At 43.0% G+C, this 26554-nt stretch overlaps 1 protein-coding gene and 1 pseudogene across 1 annotated transcript in view; one reads left to right on the top strand and one right to left on the bottom strand.

Annotated features, from left to right (window-relative positions):
* LRMDA (leucine rich melanocyte differentiation associated) overlaps positions 1-26554 on the bottom strand; it is an 861351-nt gene that overhangs the window by 175668 nt on the left and 659129 nt on the right. The gene's annotated exons all lie outside the window — the stretch shown is intronic.
* LOC102270002 (large ribosomal subunit protein uL1 pseudogene) lies at positions 8119-8801 on the top strand (annotated as a pseudogene).

Consider the following 26554-nt stretch of genomic DNA (forward strand, 5'->3'; position numbering starts at 1 on the left):
TTTTGATAATCCAGAGGATGTTGGCAATTTGATCTCTGGTTCCTCTGCCTTTTCTAAATCCAGATTGAACATCTGAAAGTTCATGGTTCATGTACTGTTGAAGCCTGGCTTGGAGAATTTTGAGCATTACTTTGCTAGCATGTTAAATGAGTGCAATTGTGTGGTAGTTTGAGCATTCTTTGGCATTGCCTTTCTTTGGGATTGGAATGAAAACTGACCTTTTCCAGTCCTGTGGCCACTGCTGAGTTTTCCAAATTTGCTGGCATATTGAGTGCAGCACTTTCACAGCATCATCTTTCAGGATTTGAAAAAGCTCAACTGGAATTCCATTTCCTCCATTAGCTTTGTTTGGAGTGATGCCTCCTATGGCCCACTTGACTTCTCATTCCAGGATGTCTGGCTCTAGGTGAGTGATCACACCATCATGGTTATCTGGGTCATGAAGATCTTTTTTGTATAGTTCTTCTGTGTATTCTTGCCACTTTTTCTTAATATCTTATGGTTCTGTTAGAACCATATCATTTCTGTCCTTTATTGTGCCTATCTTTGCATGAAATGTTCCCTTGGTATCTCTAATTTTCTTGAAGAGATCTCTAGTCTTTCCCATTCTATTGTTTTCCTTTATTTCTTTGCACTGGTCACTGAGGAAGGCTTTCTTATCTCTCCTTGCTATTCTTTGGAACTCTGCATTCAAATGGGTACATCTTTCCTTTTCTCCTTTGCCTTTCCCTTCTCTTCTTTCCACAGTTATTTGTAAGGCCTCCTCAGACATGTCTTATTGCATTTCTTTTTCTTGGGGATGGTCTTGATCACTGCCTCCTATACAATGTCACAAACCTCTGTCCATAGTTCTTCAGGCACTCTGTCTATCAGATCTAATCCCTTGAATCTATTTGTCACTTCCACTGTATAATCGTAATGGATTTGATTTAGGTCATACCTGAATGGTCTAGTGGTTTTCCCTACTTTCTTCAATTTAAGTTCAAATTTGCCAGTAAGTAGTTCATGATCTGAGCCACAGTCAGCTTCTGGTCTTGTTTTTTTTTTTTTTGCTGACTGTATAGAGCTTCTCCATTTCTGGCTGCAAAGAACATAATCAATCTGATTTCTATATTGACCATCTGGTGATGTCTATGTGTAGAGTCTTCTCTTGTGTTGCTGGAAGAGGGTGTTTGCTATGACCAGTGTGTTCTCTTGGTAAAACTCTATTAGCCTTTGCCCTGCTTCATTCTGTACTCCAAGGCCAATTCTCTACAAAGTAGTCTATAGATTCAAAGCAACCCCAATCAAAATCCCATAAATTGTTTTTAACTGTTATTGCTGATATTAAAATAAACAAAATGATTGCAAAATATGTATAGAGATGCAATAGCAAATATAACTGTTTTTTTTGTGTGCGGGGTTGCTTTACAATATTGTTAGTTTCTGCTGAACAGCAAACTGAATCAGCCACACATACACATATCCTCTGCCAATATAATCTTGACATATCCCTAGGTACTAGGCCTTATTATAAACCTGTACTATTTTAGAGACTGTGGCACTGACCCAGAAGAGGCAAGTGTGTGAATGGAACCAACCAGAGTCCAGAAACAAACTCACATATATGCAGACATTTGATTTATGACAAAACAGTGAGGAATAAAAGGTCTTTTCAGATATATTTATGAAAAATTAATTATTGACCCCTTACCTCACATCATACATGAAAATAAAGTGTCAAATATGTTATAGCTCTAAGTATAATGGTAAAATATAAGATTTCTGAAGGATAACATAGGTGACTACCTTCATGACCTTTGAGTAGACAAGACTGCTTATACAAGACTCTAAAAGCACCAATTGCAAAGGAAAAAAATGTTATACTGGATTCCAATATTATGGAAGACTCTGTAACATTGAATGACAACAACAACAACAGCAACAAAAATAATACATACTCTATATGTTTCTGGTTATATAAAATAAAGAAGTAAGTAAAATTGATCTATGGTATTAGACATCTGAATGCTGACTACCCTTGAGGAGGAAGAAGGACTAGTGCCCAGAATAGAACATGAGAGGAGTCTCTTAGGGTATTCTACTTTTTTATCTGGATAGTGATAGCTTATGATAACTTATAAACTTGTGCAGTATGATTTATGCATTTTTGCATATATTGCATAGCTCACTTTACAAATTTAATAAAAAATGAATGCAAAATAGGCAGCACAGTGATTAGAACTCTCCCTTTAAACTGGAAGAGGAGCACCTATGAAACATGCTTTAAAAAAAGATATGAAAGAACAATTTCTCTATTATGACTGTGCTGTTCAGAAAGAATGATCTAAAAGGAATTAGTTTAAAAATATATATTTAGCAGGTGTGACCCTGCTGTGACTGAAAAGAGACAGGGATACCAAATCATATCCAGGGAGTTCGAATTGTTTATACAATCTGTATTTTTCCCAGCTAATCCCTCTGAGTCAGAGAAAATATGACACATTACCAAAATTAACCTGCAGAAGGGAGCCAGGCTAGTAGAATACACAGCAGTGGGATTATCCTTTTCTGGCTCGTTAGTGAGTGAAACATTATGACCCTGAGTGCACTGTGCCTCTTCCATCATATATAGTGCTTAATCACTTTATGGAAACTGCTAGAAGATAGAAAGTCATGAGTGGATAGTACAAACACATACACACACGCACGTCACCCATGTCAATCATGCCCTAACTATATTCCAATGGGATGCATGTCTAATCACTGGAGATACAGAGGTAGAATAGAAAAATAGAAATGTAGCCTCCATCATGGAGGTCAAAGTATCATTATAATTATTAGATCTCTATCTCAGGGACTGTTAAACTTTGACACGTGGATCTGCCAAGTGAACCTCTAAGAAGCTGAACTTCAAAACTGTGTATACATTGAGTTTCTTTTTTTAACTTTATTGTTGACAGGTTCCATGGTACTGAGCACATCCTCCAAGTGGTCCTTAAACTATCATAAATCATAACCAACAGTTAAGAACATATTGCTTACAATTACTTTCAAAAACATGATATTCTTTCAATCACATTACTACCTTGTGAAAGATGCAACCTGGCACACAACACATTCTTTATTATCTTAGATAATAAAGCTGAGAGAAGTTAAATGACTCGCCATAGCCACATGTAAGTGGTAGAGTTGAGACTTGAATCAAGTGCATTATTCTCTTAAAATCTCTGAAAATATTGATACATATCCATGAGAACCCCAACAGGGACAGGGAAAGCTATTCTAATTTCACTAGAATTTTAAGGAATCTCCACACTGTTCTCCATAGTGGCTGTACTAGTTTGCATTCCCACCAACAGTGTAAGAGGGTTTCCTTTTCTCCACACCCTCTCCAGCATTTATTGCTTGTAGACTTTTGGATCGCAGCCATTCTGACTGGTGTGAACACCAATACAGTATACTAATGCATATATATGGAATTTAGAAAGATGCTAACAATAACCCTGTGTATGAGACAGCAAAAGAGACACTGATGTATAGAACAGTCTTATGGACTCTGTTGCAGAGGGAGAGGATGGGAAGATTTGGGAGAATGGCATTGAAACATGTATAATATCATGTATGAAATGAGTTGCCAGTCCAGGTTCGATGCACGATACTGGATGCTTGGGGCTAGTGCACTGGGATGACCCAGAGGGATGGTATGGGGAGGGAGGAGGGAGGAGGGTTCAGGATGGGGAACACATGTATACCTGTGGCGGATTCATTTTGATATTTGGCAAAACTAATACAATTTGTAAAGTTTAAAAATAAAATAAAAATTAAAAAAAAAGAAAAAAGAAAACTAATTTCACTAGTAATTATATCCTACTCCACAGCAAGCATCATTGTGGAACTACTTCAGAGAACCACACATCTTCCCCTTTCTGAAGCTTCCGTCCTGGTTCTGCCTTCTAGAGTTCTACCAGTTTTGGTTTAATGCTTCATCCTCGGGCCTTATGGCCATTTGGATGGACAAACACGGTGTGCTTCTTCCTGAGCCTCAGAGTTTATCTGACTTGGTTTAGGGAGAGTATGCTATCCAAGTCTAGGCTTAAGACTACAGTGTGGTGCAGAGAACAGCTGCTTCACAAGGCCCACTCAGGACCACTTCATAAAGCATGTGTGAGCTGATCTGAAGCCTGCTCTCCCACCTCCCCTTCCACAGAACAAAGCTAGTGTGGGGCTTGCTGCTGGATTCAAGATTCCTCAAGAAGCAGCCTATAGAACAAGACACGGAGTCAGCCTGTGTCAGTCACCTCATGCACTAAAGAACATGTGGTATGCTGCACTGAGATGGGCCATAAAGGACAGCCCAACCGACAAAGTGTGGGAAGCATATGGCAGAGGTGGGGCCCATAGCTGAGTCAGGAATGCCTGTGCATATGGTGACAAAAATGTGCAGGAGATATCATACTTATGCTTTTTAGAAACACTTGTACACAGAGAGCAGCCAAAGAAGACTTGAGAGTATTTACATTGCTGCTGCTGCTGCTAAGTCGTTTCAGTCGTGTCTAACTCTGTGCGACCCCATAGACAGCAGCCCACCAGGCTCCCCTGTCCCTGGGATTCTCCAGGCAAGAACACTGGAGTGGATTGCCATTTCCTTCTCCAATGCATGCATGTATGCTAAGTTGCTTCAGTCATGTCTGACTCTGTGTGACCCCATGGACAGCAGCCCACCAGGGCTCCTCTGTCCATGGGATTCTCTAGGCAAGAATACTGGAGTGGGTTGCCATTTCCTTCTCCTATTTACACTGAAACAGGTATAAAAATAACTAGTCTGATACTCTCATTTTGCAAAAGAAATTGAAGCCCAGAACATATGGGACAAAATATATTCTTGGTCACACAGATAAACCCCAGAACTGGAATCTAGGGCTCCTATTCCCAATCTAGAACTTTTTCCTCCATTCTAAGCTACTTCTCAAACACTGACAGCACCCAGCTTTATCTCTCTTTCCCCAGATAAGCTAAAGCTCTTCTGGGTAGAACATCCCTGTGACAGGTCTTAAACAGGTCACGTGAAAGTTCATTCAGACTCTGGACTGTCTTTATGTCAATCCTTGGCCCTAAAACTCAGATGAAGCTTTGAGAAGTCTAGCAAGGAACAGAAATTATTCAGCCTGAAAAACCAGAAGGTCTCCAGACAAGTTTCTTGGAAACATGTGCAACTGTTCCCTCCAGCAAAGAGAAGTTACAAAGAGACACATGGAGCCCTTTGCACTTTCCCTGGATCCCAGCAGCGGGAGGTGGTAGAGTATACATGTCTTCTTGGATTATTTCAGATCTACAGCCAAAGAACCACAGGCTTATAAAGTTTCACCCTCCTGTTCTTCCCTATGCTGCCTAGCTACAGACACATGCCTTGCTTCATTAACCTGAAGTTTCCAAACCAAACACGACTCCATTTCCAGCCCCTGTCCCATTCTGGTGAGCAGATGCCTCCCCAGTTATTTTCCAGACTGATGATTTAGCAGTGACCTACAGAGCCCTCTCTGGCACCCATGGCAGGTGAACCTAAGTGATGACTTTAAGGGGCACAAAGATGGAGCAACCAGATGAGCCATGTGTCAGCCAGGAATCAGGGTTACCCACCTTAGACATCAGAGGAGATTCCAGAGGAATAAACTCTTCTAGTCTCTCCGAGCTCAAACCCTTCAAGTTCCCTTTCAAGGTCCTCCTACTATGGTCTTCCCCCAAGAACTCCAAACAATACTAATTTTTCTTGTTTAGACTATACAACTATCTTTCAGTTATATTCCATTAAAAGCATAGGATGATAAGCTATAGGTGAGACCTCTCTTTTTTTCATATTATTCCTGAAACTCTGAGTTCTTCAGAGAGCTCTTAATAACTTAGAATCCAGTCAAGTGTCAAGCCTTCTATAAAGCTTTCCTTTACACCACAATCAGGGAGATGTATGCTTCTCAGGGTCCCCAAAGCTCTCGGTTCACACCTGCGTGGTAAAGCACCCTCCTCACTGTACTATCTCATTGATTCCAGCAGACATCCACCTCCTCCATCACACCAAAGGAATTTACCTTTGTCCTTGTGTCTCTAGCCCAGGCCTACCACTGGTAGGACTTCAGTAAGTATTTGATGGACTGGTGGATAGATGGATGGAAAAAGTAATGAAAGAAGGCAGTGGGGATACAGGTTCCTTTAAGAGTGGCACATAACTTCAACACCTGTGGTTCCTTGTTTTTGTTTTGTGTTATGGCTCTGCAAGACCCTAGCAGAATCTATTCTATCCATGAATATGAACCGTCCTTATCTGAGGGATAACACTGATGTTGAGTTGTACTAGTGGCAAGACCAATATACAACATACGTTGGCATAAACACTGTGGAGTCAGAGGTGATATCCTTTTAATATTACTAATTTAATATGAGGAAGCAAAAGTTCAGATAACTTAAAAGGTTTAGCCAAGTTCTTATAGCTAGGAAATGGCAGAAATCAAATACAGACCTCCAAGCAAAATTCAGTGATTAAAAGCTGGAGTTGGTTATCCAATCTGTGTTGAAGCACGTCATGTCTTTTCACCGGTAGCAGCAGGAGAGTTGCCTTCTTTTTGCTTTGTTCTTGTTGTTCAGTTGCCCAGTCATGTCCAACTCTTTGCAAACCCATGAACTGCACCATGCCAGGCCTCCTTGTCCCTCAGCATCTCCCCAAGTTTGCCAAGTTCATGTCCATTGCATCCGTGATGCAATCCAGCCATCTCATCGTCTGATGCCATCTTCTCCTTCTGCCCTCAATCTTTCCGAGGGACTTTTTGCTTTACAGTCCTTGGTTTTAAAAACTGGGCAAATGATGTGTCAGTCTCAGGGGATCCTGTCGTGTCTTTGTGAAGTAACAAACTTGGGCTTCCCTGGTGGTTCAGTGATAAAAGAATCTGCCTGCCAATGCAGGAGACATGGGTTCAATCTCTGGGTCAGGAAGATCTCTTGGAGAAGGAAATGGCAACCCAGTATTCTTGCCTGGGAAATCCCATGGACAGAGGAGACTGGTGGGCTACAGTCCATGGGGTTGCAAAAAGAGTCAGACACAACTTAGCGACTAAACAACACTCAATTTAAGCTTAATCACCTTAAGTGCTTAGAGAGATACTTTCTTTCCAAGACAAGTACTCAATAAATGTTGCAGCTAACATTCATTCCATTGGTTCAAGATATATGTATTGAGGCAATAGCACGTTCCAGGCATGAGTTTAGGCACCAAGGTTAAAACAGTAACATGGATATGGATTTATGTCCCTTGAGAGCTTACTTACTAACAAAGGAGGATGCACCATACATAAAATAGATCAACTTTGCCGTAGTTTTAAATCTGGGAAACAGATGGCAGGGGAGTTCTGGAGCTCATGGAGAGGTGAGAGCTGGAAAGATAACACTGAGGATGCCTGTACAGAGAGGGTCAAAGATCCAAAGGGGTTTCGATTCTTGAAAAAGGAAGACGGGGCTCAAAGATGGAAAGATCAGACTGAAGGGATGTGGGGAGAAAAGAAGGGAGCAGGTGTAGGTGCAAGAGGAGCTCAGGAGAGCAGCGTGACAGCTAAGGCACGACAAGATTCAGGGTGGATATCACAAGGAGTCGGCAAGGCAACGACTCTGAAGGGGATATTGGACTGATGACCAGGCGAGCACTGTAACTGCGAGATGATGAAGGATGGGGAAGGAGTGGGGAGAGTAGGGGAAAGAGGAGGCAAGAGGGAGGGAGAAAGGCAACAAGTCTCAATTGCTGTGTTAAGATTTGGCAACAAAGCAAAGGTAGTGGCATGAGAGAAAGAAGAGGGAGGAAGACTGGGGGAAGTGGTCTTCTGGCTGAGCTGAAGGATGACACTGGTGGGCATAGGAATGTCACAGAAGACTCAGAACCACTTATTATAGATGGTACAGGTTCAGAGTGTTACTGGACTAGGAGGTGCCATCATTGCTGATTGAATTTCCTGTCATTTCCTTGCTCTCCAAACAGCTAATCCACTGCTTTGTAACCTGTGTTAGGACACTTGTCCATACTTAAAGAATCAAAGACCAAATTCTCACTTAGAAAACATAGTGTTAGGCTCTTTTCTGGTTATTGCAGCGTAGGGAACTATGAGTAGCAAAGTCTCCTGTGACACCCTCTACGAGGCGGTGCGGGAACCAGCACGAGCGCAGAAAGTTTTTGGAGACAGTGGAGCTTCAGATCAGCCTGAAGAACTATGACCCTCAGAAGGACAGACGCTTCCCGGGCACCGTCAGGCTTAAGTCTACTCCCCGCCCCAAGTTCTCCGTGTGTGTCTTGGGGGACCAGCAGCATGGTGATGAGGCCAAGGCTGTGGATATCCCCCACATGGACATTGAGGCACTGAAAAAACTCAACAAGAATAAGAAACTGGTCAAGAAGCTGGCCAAGAAATATGATGCCTTTTTGGCTTCAGAGTCTCTGATCAAGCAGATCCCCCGAATCCTGGGCCCAGGCCTGAACAAGTCTGGCAAGTTCCCTTCCTTGCTGACCCACAATGAGAACATGGTGGCCAAAGTTGATGAAGTGAAGTCCATGATCAAGTTCCAGATGAAGAAGGTGCTGTGTCTGGCAGTGGCTGTTGGCCACGTGAAGATGACAGATGAGGACCCTGTGTACAACATCCACTTAGCTGTCAACTTCCTGGTGTCATTGCTCAAGAAAAATTGGCAGAACATCAGGGCCTTGTACATTAAGAGCACCATGGGCAAGCCCCAGCGTTTGTACTAAGGCACAGCTTAATAAACCATACTAAAGCATCGAAAAAAAAAAAAGAAAACACAGTGTTAGATCTTCGGGAAGGACAGGATTTCTGATTTTGCATCCCTATCTGATCACTGAAAAATGTTGAAGGTGGAGCTTTGTTAAAGTTGGCTATGTTCCACAACGTTCTGTGATAACCTGTATATACACGTGACTTTGTACTGTACCTGCAACTAACACAACATTATAAATCAACTATACTCTCACCTAGAGCCAGACACCCTGGAATGTGAAGTCAAGCGGGCCTTAGGAAGCATCCCTACGAACAAAGCTAGTGGAGGTGAAGGAATTCCAGTTGAGCTATTTCAAATCTTAAAAGATGATGCTGTGAAAGTGCTGCACTCAATATGCCAGCAAATTTGGAAAACTCAGCAGTGGCCACAGGACTGGAAAAGGTCAGTTTTCATTCCAATCCCAAAGAAAGGCAATGCCAAAGAATGCTCAAACTACCGCACAATTGCACTCATCTCACACGCTAGTAAAGTCATGCTCAAAATTCTCCAAGCCAGGCTTCAGCAATATGTGAACCGTGAAATTCCAAATGTTCAAGCTGGATTTAGAAAAGGCAGAGGAACCAGAGATCAAATTGCCAACATCCGCCAGATCATCGAAAAAGCAAGAGAGTTTCAGAAAAACATTTATTTCTGCTTTATTGACTATGCCAATGCCTTTGACTGTGTGGATCACAATAAATTGTGGAAAATTCTGAAGGAGATGGGAATACCAGACCACCTGACCTGGCTCTTGAGAAATCTGTTTACAGGTCAGGAAGCAACAGTTAGAACTGGACATGGAACAACAGACTGGTTCCAAATAGGAAAAGGAGTATGTCAAGGCTGTATATTGTCACCCTGCTTATTTAACTTATATGCAGAGTACATCATAAGAAATGCTGGGCTGGATGAAGCACAAGCTGGAATCAAGATTGCTGGGAGAAATATCACTGACCTCAGATATGCAGATGACACCACCCTTATGGCAGAAAGTGAAGAAGAACTAAAAAATCTCTTGATGAAAGTGAAAGAGGAGAGTGAAAAAGTTGACTTAAAGCTCAACATTCAGAAAACTAGGATCATGGCATCGGGTCCCATCACTTCATGGCAAATAGATGGGGAAACAGTGGAAACAGTGTCAGACTTTTTTGGGGGGGCTCTAAAATCACTGCGGATGGTGATTGCAGCCATGAAATTAAAAGACGCTTACTCCTTGGAAGGAAAGTTATGACCAACCTAGATAGCATGTTACAAAGCACAGACATTACTTTGTCAACAAAGGTCCATCTAGTCAAGGCTATGGTTTTTCCAATAGTCGTGTATGGATGTGAGAGTTGGACTTAAAGAAAGCTGAGCCCCAAAGAATTGATGCTTTTGAACTGTAGTGTTGGAGAAGACTCGAGAGTACCTTGGACTACAAGGAGATCCATGCAGTCCATCCTAAAGGAGATCAGTCCTGGGTGTTCATTGGAAGGACTGATGTTGAAGCTGAAACTCCAATATTTTGGCATTCAGCTGATGCGAACAGCTGACTAATCTGAAAAGACCCTGATGCTGGGAAAGATTGAGGGCAGGAGGAGAACAGGATGACAGAGGATGAGATGGTTGGATGGCATCACCAACTCAATGGACATGGGTTTGAGTAGGCGCCAGCAGTTGGTGATAGACAGGGAGGCCTGGCGTGCTGCAATTCATGGGGTTGCAATGAGTCGGACATGACTGAGCGACTGAACTGCACTGAACATTAAAAAAAAAAAAAAAGCTGGACATGTTCCAAAGATATATGATATACAGACTGAATATTTAATCCTATAACCATGAAACAGAGAACAAATGGGGTATGAGCCTTCTTTTCTGAACACTTACATCAGAAGAAACCATTGTCTTTCTGAAGCACATTTATGGAGGAAGAGAGGGCCCCCAACCCCACCCATAAACCAACAAGGAAAGATAAAATGACACCCCCAAGTTGTATCAAGCCAAGGATTATACCATTTGAAGAGCAAACCACAAACTAGACAGCCTCAAGCACCGTACTCAACCATTAGCCTCAAGCACCGTACTCAACCATTAGCCTCAAGCACCGTACTCAACCATTAGCCTCAAGCACCGTACTCAACCATTAGCCTCAAGCACCGTACTCAACCATTAGCCTCAAGCACCGTACTCAACCACTAGCCCCCAATAATGCAAGATTTCATTTATTTTTCTCATACACTAGTGCTGGATTTTTAATTCCAGGCCTCCAGCAAGCGAGTCAAAGAAAATTTGGGAAATGTTCAAAATTTTGAGAGAAAGTCAAAGGGGAATTTGGTTTCATCAAAAGCAAACTAAACCATTGGCAGACAGAGGCCAGTGACTTGTAACTGCACCAGGAGATGTCCCAATGGAGCGCTAAGATTTTGCAAACATTCTCCATTCCCTCACTGGATTTCTCACCAAGAGAACGCCAGAGTCTCCATCTGCTTTCCATCACTGCCTCCACTATTGCACTCTGGCAGAGCTCTGCCTGGGTTCCATTTGTCATGCCTCCGAAGTGGCCCGCCCTAACAGAACACTGGGAGGCCTGGGTTTAGCCCTGTAGCCTGGTACTAAGTTCTGAGGCCATGGGGTCCACCAGGGCCCTGACTCCATCTCTGACCTAACTCCTTCATATCTTACTTCTCTCTGCCTTTACTCTCTACTCTTGGAAAACAGAGCTTGGCAACATAATAGTGAATGTGCTTTGAGATCTCATGATGGTCAACACTATGCCGTAAATAGAATTTTGGCCAGGAAAGTGGAATATTATAACCTGAAGCACTTTAAAAACAGCAAAAGATTTATCTGAGGCAGAGTAGGAATGGTCCTTTAGGGAAATGATGTTGTTGACCTTAGGTAAACACTTTCAACCCAGTGAGTCCATGAAACATAGCTGTAATGTGTGTATAATCATTCTAATGATGTTGGATTTTTTAAAAGTGACTGACACAGACCTGATGATGGGTTGAGTGCAGCAGTTGAATTTCTAGAAAAAGATGCAGTGAATGCTTAGGGGTGCATGAAATCTGCTCTGGACAACATAGGCTATGAAAGCCATCCTAGAGAAAGTTCCCATTCACCCATTTCTACCATGCGTTACTGAAATGACTTGGCAGGTAAGAATGAGCACAAACTCAGCCTTCAATAGTCCCAATGTGTTGTGAAAGTAAGATCAGTTAGCATTTTATTTTTAATCTTTTCTAATAAGATAATACCAAGTACAGAAAAATAGCTATGTATGAGGATTTCATCTCGGGGTTATTAAGATTGTGAAAAAAGAAAACCCTGGTAAATGACCAGCACTTCTTGTATTAATTATTTGCTCCAAACCCCTAAATAGTCATCCTGCCTCTAGAACCAGAGCCAGAATGATATTTCCAATTAGCCAACCCGATCTTCAGTGATTTTCTCCAAGCCTTTATGGCCAGTCTCCACTCCTTAAGTTGGCATACAAAGTTCTTCAAGATCTTGCCCTTACTCACCCTTGTTGCCAGTTTCCTCATCTGCTTCCTTGTTCTTCTCTCTCTCCCTCCAAACCTCCCCCACAACACTCTGGGAAAACTAAAAGTCTGGTTCTTCAACAAACCACGCATCTGTCCTCCGTGCCATCATATATGCTGTTCCCTCTAACCTGAACACTTTTCCCACACTTCTTCCTGGTTAGTTGTGATGCATCGTCAGGTCTCAGCTTCAGGGTCACCTTCTCAAGGAAACCCTCCCTAATGCTTCCCTAAACTGAGTATTGTGTTCCTCCAAAAGTTCTAAGTCTGTATATCCACTACAAAGCTCTTATTATGAGTAACAGTTATTAATGAAAATAAACCATTTCTACGGACTCCACTCTCTGTAGAGACTGAAGTCAGTTTTGTTTGTTTATCAGTTTATTCTTTGCACTATACCCAGCATATAGTAAGTGCTTACGCCTTTCCCACGTACCCTCCACCTGCCACATATCTACAGGAGCACGTGGTCCACAGCTCTGCACGTCTGTCCTTCCAATGAACATTACGAGCTTTTTTAGATATGAACTAACTCTTATTCATAGGCACTCAAGAACTATATCAGACTGGACAGAAGGATTGAAGCTTGGATGGTAAGTTAGACGGTAAAGAAGGGAATATGACCGAATGAACTGAAACTCAACTGAACTGAAATTTTGAAAAGTTCTTTCAGTCTTTCTGAGTTTTTTTAAACTTTAAAGATTTGATATGTTAAAAGTAGGTAGAATCAAAGAGTTTGCCAGGTTGTACAGACTCAGTAATAATGGTTTCTTTTTTTGTTGCACAAATCTGCTCCAGGGAAGGCCCCTCTTGAACCCAGTATGTCTCGCTTTCAGAAGGGACACACTCAGGGTCATGATGGATGAAAGGGCATCTGACAATCCAAACGGAATCCACCTCGAAGATCAGTGGCAGACAGATGCCACAGTGCAGCCCACTTCTGTGACAACCACAAGGGGCACACAAGGTGAGAAGAACCACTGAGTGCCCTGTAACTTCCCAAGGTGGGGGAAAAAAGGCAACTAAAAGACCCTTGTAAGAGGCTCACACATTCTTCTTCAGAACATAAGCTTCTCAAAAAATCTATCTCCTGCCTATCTGTCTCTTTCCTATTTTTTTAAATAAACACCAAATGAGTTCTCATTCCATCTTTCCTGGGCCATGTACTTAGAATACAGGAAAAAATGAAAGTTCATCCAAAACTTCTTTACAATAGTAACACCTCTCTCCCTACTCCCATCAAGACGCTATGGTTTATGGATCATAGTGGATTCCAATGAAGATGCCATTGAAACTTTCCCCCTATCTCCTTACAGAAGATTCAGTAAAAGACAGCATTGTGACCAAAACACCAGTATGTTCCCTTTATACATGCCAAGGGAATACTGCAGGATATGTATACTGTGCCAGCACCCTTTCCAGAATGGCAGCCATATTTCCCTAACCCATCCACTCAGCACTTCTCCAGTTTTTAAATAAATAACACATTCAGATGCAAATGAGCCCAACAGTCAGCTCTTCCTGTCGTTTCTCTTGTTTGATAATCCCTAGGCTTTCTTTGGAGAAGGCAATGGCAACCCGCTCCAGTACTCTCGCCTGGAAAATCCCATGGATGGAGGAGCCTAGTAGGCTGCAGTCCATGGGGTCGCTAAGAGTTGGACACGACTGAGCGACTTCACTTTCCCTTTTCACTTTCATGCATTGGAGAAGGAAATGGCAACCCACTCCAGTGTTCTTGCCTGGAGAATCCCAGGGGCAGGGGAGCCTGCTGGGCTGCTGTCTGTGGGGTCGTACAGAGTCGGACACGACTGAAGCGACGTAGTAGTAGTAGGCTTTCTTCACTGGTCAGTTAAATAAAAGGACATTTGGGGTGGAGAGTACTTCTGGATTTTCCAGTCCCTGGATTAAATTATCATCATTTGTAAATAAAGCTGGAAAGGTTTCAAGTATTAAGGTTATCCTCACAAATACAGGGCATTTCAGGAGGTGAAGGAGGGCAGGGGAGGTGCAAGAGAGATGGAAAGGCAAAGTTAGAGACAGGAAGACGGCACAAGGTCTGGAAGGACTGTGAATAAATAATTTTTAAAAACGTTTTAATCCCCCCTGAAGAAACTAGGAGGACTCCATGAACAAATGAATGGGAACAGGCCATGGAGTGACCCTCCTCACTACTCTTCCTGGCCTGTTTGGACCCAGACCATGACAGGTAAAATGACGAATGCTTCCCACAAGCTGTAAGCTCTGACTTCGGAAATTCACTTTTCTGAATGACCATAAAAAGACATTGCTTTCAAAACCCACCGGCCAATCACATCCTTCAACTGAAGAGAACTATCTACTTACAGTGATAATGGCTTTTAAAATGGATGCAAGTGCAGCATCCCACTGCTCCTGGCAGGCAGAACGCTGCTTCTCACCACTTCCCTCACCTTCAGCTGAACCACGTGGAAACACAACTGGGTACCGCACCGTCCCCAAGCACGCAACGCAGTTCTTATTCTGCTAAGTATGAAGCAAAGAAGAGCAAAAGAGCCTCCTGAAGAAAGTGAAAGAGGAGAGTGAAAAAGTCGGCTTAAAACTCAACATTCAGAAAACTAAGATCATGGCATCCAGTCCCATCACTTCATGGCAAATAATGGGGAAACAATGGCAACAGTGACAGACTTCATTTTGGGGGGCTCCAAAATCAAGGCAGAACGTGACTGCAGCCATGAAATTAAAAAATGCTTGCTCCTTGGAAGAAAAGCTATGACCAACCTAGACAGCATATTAAAAAGCAGAGACATTACTTTGCCAACAAAGGTCCATCTAGTCAAAGCTATGGTTTTTCCAGTAGTCATGTATGGATGTGAGAGTTGGACTATAAAGATGTATGGCAAAAATATTGTAATTAGCCTTAAATTAAAATAAATAAATTTATATTTAAAAAAAAGAAAGCTGAGCACTGAAGAATTGATACTTTTGAACTGTGGTGTTGGAGAAGACTCGAGAGTCCCTTGGACTGTAAGGAGATCGAACCAGTCAATCCTAAAGGAAATCAGTCCTGGATATTCATTGGAAGGACTGATGCTGAAGCTGAAACTCCAATACTTTCAGAGAACTGACTCATTGGAAAACACCCTGATGCTGGGAAAGACTGAAGGCAGGAGGAGAAGGGGACAACAGAGGATGAGATGGTTGGATGGCATCACTGACTTGATGGATGAGTTTGAGCAAGCTCTGGAAGTTGGTGATAGACAGGGAAGCCTGGCATGCTGCAGTCTGTGGGGTTGCAAAGAGTTAGACATGACTGAGCGACTGAACTGAACTGAAGTATCAAAAGCTGGCCTTGGTACCAAAGGACACTAGAATGCAGGTAGTGCAAGATTCCCTCTGTCTCTGAGCCATTAAGAAAACACTGAAGAAAAAAATCTTGGTAGATTTCACAAAGCAACCAGAGTCTACCGTGGTCATATTGCTTGAGGTCTCATGGTTCTGGGTCCTGTTTTTCATTGCTACTGCAACAGATAACCACAAACACAGTACCTTAAAACAGCACAGATTTATTACCTTCAGTTCTGAAGACGAGAAGTCCGAAATGGGTCTCCCTGGGTTAAAGTCAAGGGGTCAGCAGGACTGGTTCCCTCTAGAGGCCCTGGCGAAGAGTTGTGTCCTTGCCTTTGCCAGCTTCTAGAAGCTGCCTACATTTCTTGGCCCATGGGCCCTTCCTCCATCTTCAAAGCAAGTCACAGAACCTCTACTTCTGTTGTTGCATCTTTTTCCTGCTGCTTCTTCCTTCTTACAGAAATCCTTATAAAGGCCTCACTGGGCCCACCTTGACACTCCAGAGTAACCTCCACATCTCTGAATCCGTAACCTAATCACTCCTGCAAAGTCCCTTTCATCATGTCCAAGGCTGGAAGCTGTGGTCACATGTGCCATGGCAAGGAAGGAGATGTAGGAGGAAACACTTGAAGGAAGGGAGGGACTCAGCCACCAGGTATCCAGGGAAGAGATCCAGGCAAGGAATCCAGGATGGCCTGGGCTGAGCGGGGAGCAAGAGTTCCCCAGTTTGCCTTTCACAGCAAGGAAGCCAGAGGGCTACAACAGAGTGAGTCATGGGAGAAGGGTGGGGTCAGATGAGGTAGAGTGGTCTCTGAGGACTTCAAATGTCCATGTGAGAGCTTGGCTTTTATTCTAAGTAAAAGCCAGCAATCAAATAAGCACATTTAGGATTACAGCTTTTTAGGAATCTTTTTTTAGCTTGCTTCACATAGGACATTTAAAAAAATAGCTGCTAAATGCTTCTTTGGGGGAATGTGAGGCATTCTTATAATAATAATAAAAAAGTGCCTTGGGCTTTCTTACTACTGGATACATCAAAGGGTTTTCACTAGTAATTTGGGGAGCGTCTGCCTCTGGGTGCCACTGCTGTGATTTCAAAATAGAATTATCTCGTGCTATGTGATTTCTTGAATCATTAGTTTTCCATTTTCTCTTCCTCTTTCCTTTCTGTTCAATTTTTTTAGTTGTGCGCTAGCATACACAAGAAGTTTATAAAAATGGAGGCTTGTGGGCAATTGGGTGAAGGGGGCAGTGACTGAAGGAGGAAAGAAGTGGAGCCACTTCCCTGGGTCTGCGTGACCAGACACCCTGGGTCTGTTCAATCAGTGGAGAGTGGGATCTGTCATGGTGTCTGGCTTTTCCAAAACAATGGCCGTATTGTCGGGAAAAGAGAAGGCCAGGGGGGAATCAGGCCAGAGCTCTCTTCACAGGCCAGTGGACTACTTCCCTTGGTTTAATTAACTCTTTCAGGGCAGCACAGGCCTAGAATGAGGGTATTTTTGTCATGCAGACAAGAGTTCTTACCAGAAGCACAACTGTCATGAACGAAGTAGAACTCTGGTCCCACCCCTTTAATTACTTGGCTGACAGCAAACTCAAACTCTTCAAAATTATAATTATCAACAATTCTAACTCATTATGCTCTGAACAGTACTTATCTTCAAGGATTAATAATTTTAGCATTATCAAGGAAAAATAACAAAATTACTTAATTTCCTTCTCAGCCAAAGTCCCAAGTCTTTAAAGAAACAGGTTTCAGGTAGCGGGTGAGCAAGCAATATACCGTTGGCCTTGGAGGGCCTCTCAGGCTATCATTTATGTGGAGTCCACACAATGGGCGCAGCAGACAGGTGAGCCCAAGGGCCCTCTCATCTGCCTTTCTCCATCTCTGACTTCCAAGCCCGGTGAAGAGAAAGAAAAGTGAAAGTGATAGTCACTCAGTTGTGTCTGAATCTTTGCGACCCCTTGGACTGTAGCCCACCAGGTTCCTCTGTTTACGGGATTCTCCAGGCAAGAATACTGGAGTGGGTTGCACTTCCTTCTCCAAGAGATCTTCCTGACCCGGGGATCAAACCCAGGTCTCCTGCACTGCAGGCAGATTCTTTACCATCTGAGCCACCAGGGAAGCTGGCCACCAGGAAGAGGCTGGCCAAGGGAAAAGAAGGAAATATCTCAGGGGCTCTGATTCTTCTGCATATTTGGCTTCATGGTCCTGCTACACATTCCTAGATCTGAACTACACTATAGAGTTTTGTAATGAAAAATAATCAAAAATAGGGGTCCAGGCATGGAGTGAAAAACGAACAGGAGACAATAGGAGAAACGAGGACAGAACATCAGGGGATCACAGAGCCCTTGGAGGGGCACCAAGTTTGATTAACAGCAACTTGTAGAGCAGAAAAAACAGTTCTGGATCCTAGATTTGGGCCATGAGGTGCCTGTATGTGACCTTTCAAACAAAACTGACAGTCCTTGAGGTTCCCTGGAGAAGGACACTACAGCACCATTTGAAAACTTTCACTAGAAACTCCAAATTCCTTTGCCCACATATGACTATTTACAGCCTTTCTAAGTTACATAGCTTTGTGAAAAATATCTCTGCTTTAAAGAATCTAAGATAGCCATGTTAATACAGAAGAACAAATTAAAATTAAGGTAAATTGCAGCAAATGCCCATTGTAATAAACCCCTCCTTAGTGATTCTTCAGTGAAAAGATACAACCCATAGAGCTGGGTAGGCTCAAGGGGAATGTCTCCTCACCAGGGCCAGCAAGGCATGAAAGGACCCAGCTATGTCCTGCCTTTGTAAACTCACCGCATCTCCTCTGCTCCACAGTCATGAGGCATCTCTTGCGTTGCCTTTTGATGTCAAGCCCTTGACCATCCCAAGCTTGAGTTCTGCCCCAAAGAATCTGAGCTGGCACTTTCCACTCCTGGAACCTGCCTCATATTCCTCACTTGACCTAACCCTTTTCTTCCTTCATATATCAGCTCAAATGTCACCTTGCCCTGGAGGGTTCCTAACTGTCCTCCTTAAGGGAAAAGACTCCCCACACTACACTCAGGGAGCAGCCAGACATCACCTCAGCTTATTGTCTTCACTGCATGTAAGACTCTTTGCTCTTCTTGTTTCCTCTCTATTGTCTGTTGCGGTTGCTAGAAATGGACCCCTGCCTGTCTGGTTTTTCAATAAACAAGGGTGAGCTACCTAATTTGCAGGGTTCATGACAAAACTGCAGGGCTCCCTGTTCAAAAAGCGACAGATGTTGTCTTTTTCTCTGTGGCCTCAGTCTTTCAATGTGTGTTTTGACTTGTTATTTTATGTCATGTTTTGACCACAGGGAAAGTTCAGACCTTCACAGGCATCCAGAGCCCACATCAGATGACATGGGGTGCAGGGCACACACCTCCAGTTCTGACCCTGCCTGTGTCTGTGCCCAGGTCTCCATCAGGGTTGGAATTAAGGAGAACGGGTGGTTGAGAACCTGTTTTAGGGAGGCAAGGAGGCATGGAAGGATTCTGAGCCTCCTCCCACTGTCACATTGGACTGTACTTACAAAATACAGATCCAAAGACAAAATTATTAAAAAGCTCAAAATGGCAACCACAGAGCATTAAACCTCAAGCACAGTGCCAATGAGTCCAGTCTTGTCCCCGGGCTCTAGGATACTGCCTGGCACGTGATAGAGAAAGGATATATGAAAGCATTTGTAAGTAAATAAACCAGTGAGTCCACAACCACTCCTATTTTACCTGTCTTGTGGACAAACTGGCTTTCAGGAATGAGTAATCCTCCTTTGAACGCACACCATCCACAAGGCATTATACTGGGACACCTGAAGGCATGAGAAGAGAAGTGGGGAGTAGCCTCCTCTTTCATCAAATCTTCAATCCAGTAGTAGAGCTAAGACAATGCCTTCAAACAACTCCTTTACGAGGTAAAAAATGAAAAGTGACCCAAGATGCAAAACAAGGCAGCTCAGCGATCTATATAGCTGCAGGGATCACAAAAGGCTTTATGGAAGAGGTGGCATTTAAGCAAGCCTTTAAAAAAAGTATGGGATTTAGTCATAAAGAGAACCCAGAAAACGGTCACAATGTCAGCAGAGGGTAAAAGGCAGAAAGCCAGAATTATGTACAGAACAGAGCTCACGATTCTCAAGAAGAAGAGTGAGGAAGTAGCTTGGACATGGAGTTCAGGACCAAATACGGAGAATCCTGGAAGCATGTAGTATTAATCTGGCCACCCTGGTATTACAGTTCTCTATTACTGGGTAACAAATTACTGAAAACTTTTGTTGTTGTTGTTGTTGTTGAGTTGCTCAGTTGTGTCTGACTCTTTGTAACCCCACAGGCTGCAGTACGCCAGGTTTCCCTGTCTTTCACGACCTCCTGGAGTGTGCTCAAACTTATGTCCATTGAGTCAGTGATGCCATCCAACCATCTCATCATCTATCACCCACATCTCCTGCCCTCAAACTTTCCCAGCATCAGGGTCTTTTCCAATGAGTCAGCTCTTTGCACAAAGGGGCCGAAGTTCTGGAGCTTCAGCCTCAGCATCAGTCCTTCCAATGAACATCCAGCCACTTCAAACAACATACATTGCCTCACAGTTTCTGTGCATCAGGTATATGGTTACACCTAAGCTGGTGCTCCTTTCTTTCAGGCATTTCACAAGGCTGCCTTCAAGGTATGAGCCAGGGTTGGGGCCTCGTCTGAGGCTCAACTAGGGAAGTCTCCAAGCTCACACAGTTGTTGGCAGGATTCAGTTCCCTGCAGATGCAGGGCCAAAATTCCTCACTGTGGACCAGAGACAACCTGCACATCCTAGCCATTTGGGTCTCTCTAACATGGCATTTTGCTTCATTAAGGCAGTCAGGGAGAGCATTCTCCAGGAAAGTAGAAGCCACAATCTAAGGTGGCCTAGTCGTGGGAGTGACAGTCTGTCACCATTTCCTTAATCTATTCATTACAAGCACATTACAGGCCCTGTCCACATACGGGGGAGGGACCTTCACAGAGGTGGGAACATAGGAAATGGGCATCATCAGGGCCATCTGAGACTTGGCCTACCATTCTGAGACAGAAAAGAATGGCTTGCTGTAGAGGCCAAAGATGAAAAAAACATCAAAGAGGGTATTACACAGGCCAGGAGGGAATGAATTAGACCCAGAGAAGAAGGAGTAACTTTAGAGAGAATGGGTACTTTCAAGGGCATTCTCAGGGGGAGAATTCATATCACAAAGGTCTTGGTAATGAGTTCTATGTGGGTGGTAAGGGAGAGGAAGAAAGTAAAGGAAGATCCCAAGGTTTTGAACTCAAATGACTGGAATTAGAGGAGTGGTTAGGAGACAGCGAAAATAGACAGGCCAGTTGTGGTTGTCCTGGTGGAAAAACAGAGAATATATTGAACTGAGCTTCCAGAACACTATCCTAGGTGAGCATATATATGGAAATGTTGAATTTTAAGAAAGCTACTGCAGATGGTGACTGCAGCCATGAAATTAAAAGATGCTTACTCCTTGGAAGGAAAGTTATGACCAACCTAGATAGCATATTGAAAAGCAGAGACATTACTTTGTCAACAAAGTTCCATCTAGTCAAGGCTATGGTTTTTCCAGTAGTTATGTATGGATGTGAGAGTTGGACTACAAAGAAAGCTGAGCACCGAAGAATTGATGCTTTTGAACTGTGGTGTTGGAGAAAACTCTTGAGAGTCCCTTGGACTGCAAGGAGATCCAACCAGTCCATTCTAAAGGAGATCAGTCCTGGGTGTTCATTGGAAGGACTGATGTTTAAGCTGAAACTCCAGTACTTTGGCCACCTGATGTGACGAGCTGACTCATTTGAAAAGACCCTGATGCTGGGAAAGATTGAGGGCAGGAGGAGAAGGGGACAACAGAGGATGATATGGTTGGATGGCATCACCAACTCAATGGACATGAGTTTAGGTAAACTCCAGGAGTTGGTGATGGACAGGGAGGCCTGGCATGCTGTGGTTCATGGAGTCACAAACAGTTGGACATGGCTGAATGACTAAACTGAACTGAACTGAGGTTGGAAATTATATTTGAGAGTTACCTACACAAAGGTGATAGCTGATGGCATGAGACTGGATAAAGAGAATAGGGTTATAGAAACTAGTTCATCAGCTTGGAATGAGGGATACCTGGCAACTCTGCTCATCTTGTGTGGATTTCAGGCTTACTTTCAAGCTAGAATCTGGAAGGACCTTGAGAACCTCCAAGTCAAAACAAAAACTTGACTATGTCTATGAAGTTGGCCAAAAGACCACTGGTCTCACCAGGATTTTCCAGAGTCAGAGAAAGGTCTAGCCCCAGGGAAAAGGTCCCAATGAATACATATATCTACACTGACTTATAAATAATAATGATAAGAAGAGTAATTTTGTATTTCTTCTTAGTATTTTCTAATCACCTACATTATGAGTTGAACCTTAGGACCACTTATTATTACTCCTTCATTTTGCAGATGAGAAAACCAAGGCTCACCTAGGTTATACAGACAGCATTTGCAACTAGAATCTTTGCTACCTGAATTCTTACTCAATGCTTACTTCTTTCCACTATGCAAAATCCATGACCTAGAACCTGAGGCTAAGATGGATTCTCCCAGTTTTTCATGTACAAAGTCAAGGATACATTTCACTTAATACAAACAAGACTATGCACAGATAACCCATAGCTCCTAGAAGTTGATTAAATTTGAAGACTCCAAATCGCCAAGTAAAGAAATGATCTTAGGATACTGAATTAGATGGGAATAAGAAAACCCTGCCTGGTCTTTGTAGAGAACCCTGCTCTTGTGGGAAACTCAATTTTAAGGTTAAAGAACCTCAGCTGGCTTCCTGGTTGCAGTTATCTAGTGAGGAAACTTTTAAGCCAGACCAAAACCCCAAGGCATTCGCATTGCCAATCCATATCATAATCAATGTTGATTGAATGTCTGAATGTAATTTGAATGAAAGGCATTTCAAAGTACAAAGGTTCTGTTCCCAATAAGTTTAGTCTATATAATCAAATGCATTCTTTCTGGCCCAATCAGCAGAGACTTGGCAGTATAAAGGTCTTTGGTATGAGCAAAAAAAATCCAAGCTTAAATCTTACAATTGCCCCTTTGAGGGTCGTTGACTCTGCAAGTTTTACAGTGGTGTACTGAAATGAATACTGCCTCTATGCAAAACAACAGGAGGTCACATTATAATTAGAATGCAATCAGTGGAATTGGTTATGGCTTGGTTTTCTTCCTGAAATGACAATCTATGCCACATCTGCCATTACATTAATATTTTCCGCATTACTAGAGGAACAGAGGGAGGGGGTTGGGTGGAGGGGAATCCAGTGTCTTTACACTGAGCAAGTGATAGAGTTGTCTTTAGCTAGAAGTCCACATGAGCTAATCAAGACCCATGCAGTTCACCTTTAAAATACCCAAACCATCTGGCAGGCTGTCCCATGATAAATCTCAATGATAAATGTCTCCGTTTTGATGTTACAAAGGAACCGCAGACCTGCTCAGTTTTGGCAAGGCTGAAAACATACTGGCAACGGTAGAATAGAACTCAGATGTCCCAAAATAGAGAAGTAAATCATTTTGACCTATGGGGCATAATATATTTAGAGAAAACCTGATTGTAATAAAAAGGTTGGACTCATCACAGTTCTTGTTCTAGGAGTGGCGATATATTTTTTTGTAATACTCTCTGGTTTAGTGAAAACGCTATCATGTACAATTGAAAAGCTCTCATTCTTATTTTCCTTTCTCCCTTCTCTTTGTGTCTTCAGACATCTCTTCCTGCCATTTCTGAACTACAACAGTCTCCTCTCTCTGCCTCTCAGACATCCTGCAGGGCAACTTTGAGGCAAGCATGCCTTCAGAATGATTAATCCATGTGCTTTTCAGAGGTCGGTTTTGCTGGGCCCACGGCCACTGCCAAGAAAGGACACACTGTGACCACCAGCACCAGGAAAAAGGCACAGCCTCTCAACTCAAGGTTAGCCCGGACCTGAGGCCGAGCGGGAGTCAGAAAATAAATCATGTTGTGTGGCTTGGGAAGGTAGACTTTTATGTCTGGCCAAACTTCAGAAACAATTTATGGAGTGGTCAGTTGGCCTTCCTTATTTCATCTTTTCCGCCACAAAGTGAGGAAATTAAACAAACATGAATATGGAGTGTCAAGGGCAGGGTACTATGACTCCCAGTGCTAGCAGCCCCCACCCCTCTTCCCTGGCTGGACACATGACTCCATACCCTCACTGAGTCTGAAGCTCAGCATGGAGGATCCCAGCCTAAGAGAGGAGGTGGCCAATAAAAACAGGGCCTCACTGGCTCCAGGTCTCCTGGGAAGCTGTGTGGGACCCTGTGACCGCTGAGTGAAGCACTCTGGTCTGCTTGGTTGCAACAGCTTAACCAATTCCCTCCACTGCAGCCTGGGCTGCTTGCTCATTAAACTAATGGGAAAGACAGATTTCAGATCTGCCTCCTGAGTGATGGCTTGATAAGATTTTGCTCACACACCCAAAAGGGGAACCAGAAATAAACATGGGAGGTGATATGTCTCCAAGGAAATAGGTTTAAATCTTACCCTCTTGATGTCTAAACAAGTTAGTGGGAGAAGAGGAGGACTATCTTTGTCTCCAGAGACACTTTCCCTGGGTAAAGCAGAGTTGTGTGGAGCCACAGTGACTGCTCTAAAACTCATGGAGGCCTGAGGCAGAGAGAGTCTGCAATGATTCAGGAAATGAGTGCAAATAAATTTGAGGCAACTATTTTCAATAAAACTTTAAAAGTATATACTGACAGTCCAGGTGGAGGGGAAAAGACACAATAATTTACTGGTTGTTGGCAACTCAATTGGAGACAAGTTAGCCCACACCTTCTTGTCTTCCCTGAGCCAAACAATACACATCCAGTTATTTGACAGTCTTTTCATATGTCGGGTCTAGAAGTGCAGAGAGGAAACACCCACTGGGTCACTGGCACCCCCAGTTCTTTAATCATTTCTTTGGCTCTGGCCTGAATCCCCTCCAGATTATTGACATCTTCCTGGTTCAGCAGCATTTAGAAAAAAAGCATGATATTTCATCTGACATTCTTGAAGGTCCAGTGGGGGAGTAAAAAGGGGTGGGATGGAAGTCCTTACTCTACTGGGTAAAAGACAGCATCTGAACAGCCTCAGCTGAAAGAACTGCATCATCACTTTCCTCCCCAACCATACGCTTTCTCCCTCTCTATCTGATTTATGACTCCCAATTACCACAGATCCTTTGGCTAGGGTGCTTTCCAAATGTCTTCCTACTGCTGACTGTTTGGGTGCTGATATCTCCTGAGGGAAAAGAAGAGACAAAGAATAATGGTGTCCGTACTTCTGTTCCCCACCGCTGCCATGCCATGCAATGTTTCTGGTTTTGTTTTAATCATCTGGAACAGGAAACCCGAGCTGATTCTGTTTCCTTACCTGATCTTTAAAGCAAGACAAGTTGGGATTACATTCACCAGAAAAGCAGGCTGATTGAGTGAAAAAAAAATACTCAAAAGCCATATATTTAGCAATGCTCTTGTATATTCATAACCATACTATTCTCCAGTGGTTCCCCTCCAAAAGGCTAACAGTTAATTAGGAAGAAGGATACAAATCGGAGGACCTGTTAATCAGGTCATAATGAGTGTGGAATGTCCTCTTTTTCTAGTCCTTCAAACATGACAGCTTCCAGAATCCTCTTCAATCAGAAATGCCCATGAGTTTCAGGGGGAAAAACATAGCTCATGGTAGGATGCTAGTCCTAACTGACTAATCAATCCCAATCAACTGAGTTCTAATTCTTTTCTTTTCACAAAGAATTTTTTTTTGTATTATAGAGTCCACAAAATACAACAAAATAAAAATAAAATGCTGTTGGTGCTATTCTTGATTGATGCTCTTAACAGTTCTGTGGTTTATATTTTATTCCCATCAGTTCCATTAAACATCATGTTTTCACACTGTTTTTTTCTTTAATAAAATGATTTCTTGATTGCCTATAAATGTTGGGAAATATTCACTCATTCATGTGATAAGTAATTAATGATTACCAGGCACAACAACAGACTGGTTCCAAATAGGAAAAGGAGTACATCAAGGCTGTATATTGTCACCCTGCTTATTTATCTTATATGCAGAGTACATCACAAGAAATGCTGGGCTGGAAGAAGCACAAGCTGGAATCAAGATTGCCGGGAGAAATATCAATAACCTCAGATATGCAGATGACACCACCCTTATGGCAGAAAGTGAAGAGGAACTCAAAAGCCTCTTGATGAAAGTGAAGATGGAGAGTGAAAAAGTTGGCTTAAAGCTCAACATTCAGAAAACGAAAATCATGGCATCTGGTCCCATCACTTCATGGGAAATAGATGGGGAAACAGTGGAAACAGTGTCAGACTTTATTTTTCCGGGCTCCAAAATCACTGCAGATGGTGACTGCAGCCATGAAATTAAAAGATGCTTACTCCTTGGAAGGAAAGTTATGACCAACCTAGACAGCATATTCAAAAGCAGAGACATTACTTTGCCAACAAAGGTCCATCTAGTCAAGGCTATGGTTTTTCAGTGGTCATGTATGATGTGAGTGTTGGACTGTGAAGAAAGCTGAGCACCGAAGAATTGATGCTTTTGAACTGTGGTGTTGGAGAAGACTCTTGAGAGTCCCTTGGACTGCAAGGAGATCCAACCAGTCCATTCTGAAGCAGATCAGCCCTGGCATTTCTTTGGAAGGAATGATGCTGAAGCTGAAACTCCAGTACTTTGGCCACCTCATGGGAAGAGTTGACTCATTGGAAAAGACTCTGATGCTGGGAGGGATTGAGGGCAGGAGGAGAAGGGGACGACAGAGGATAAGATGGCTGGATGGCATCACTAACTCGAT

Source organism: Bos mutus, chromosome 28 (assembly GCF_027580195.1).
Source record: "Bos mutus isolate GX-2022 chromosome 28, NWIPB_WYAK_1.1, whole genome shotgun sequence".
Taxonomy (NCBI): Eukaryota; Metazoa; Chordata; class Mammalia; order Artiodactyla; family Bovidae; genus Bos; species Bos mutus.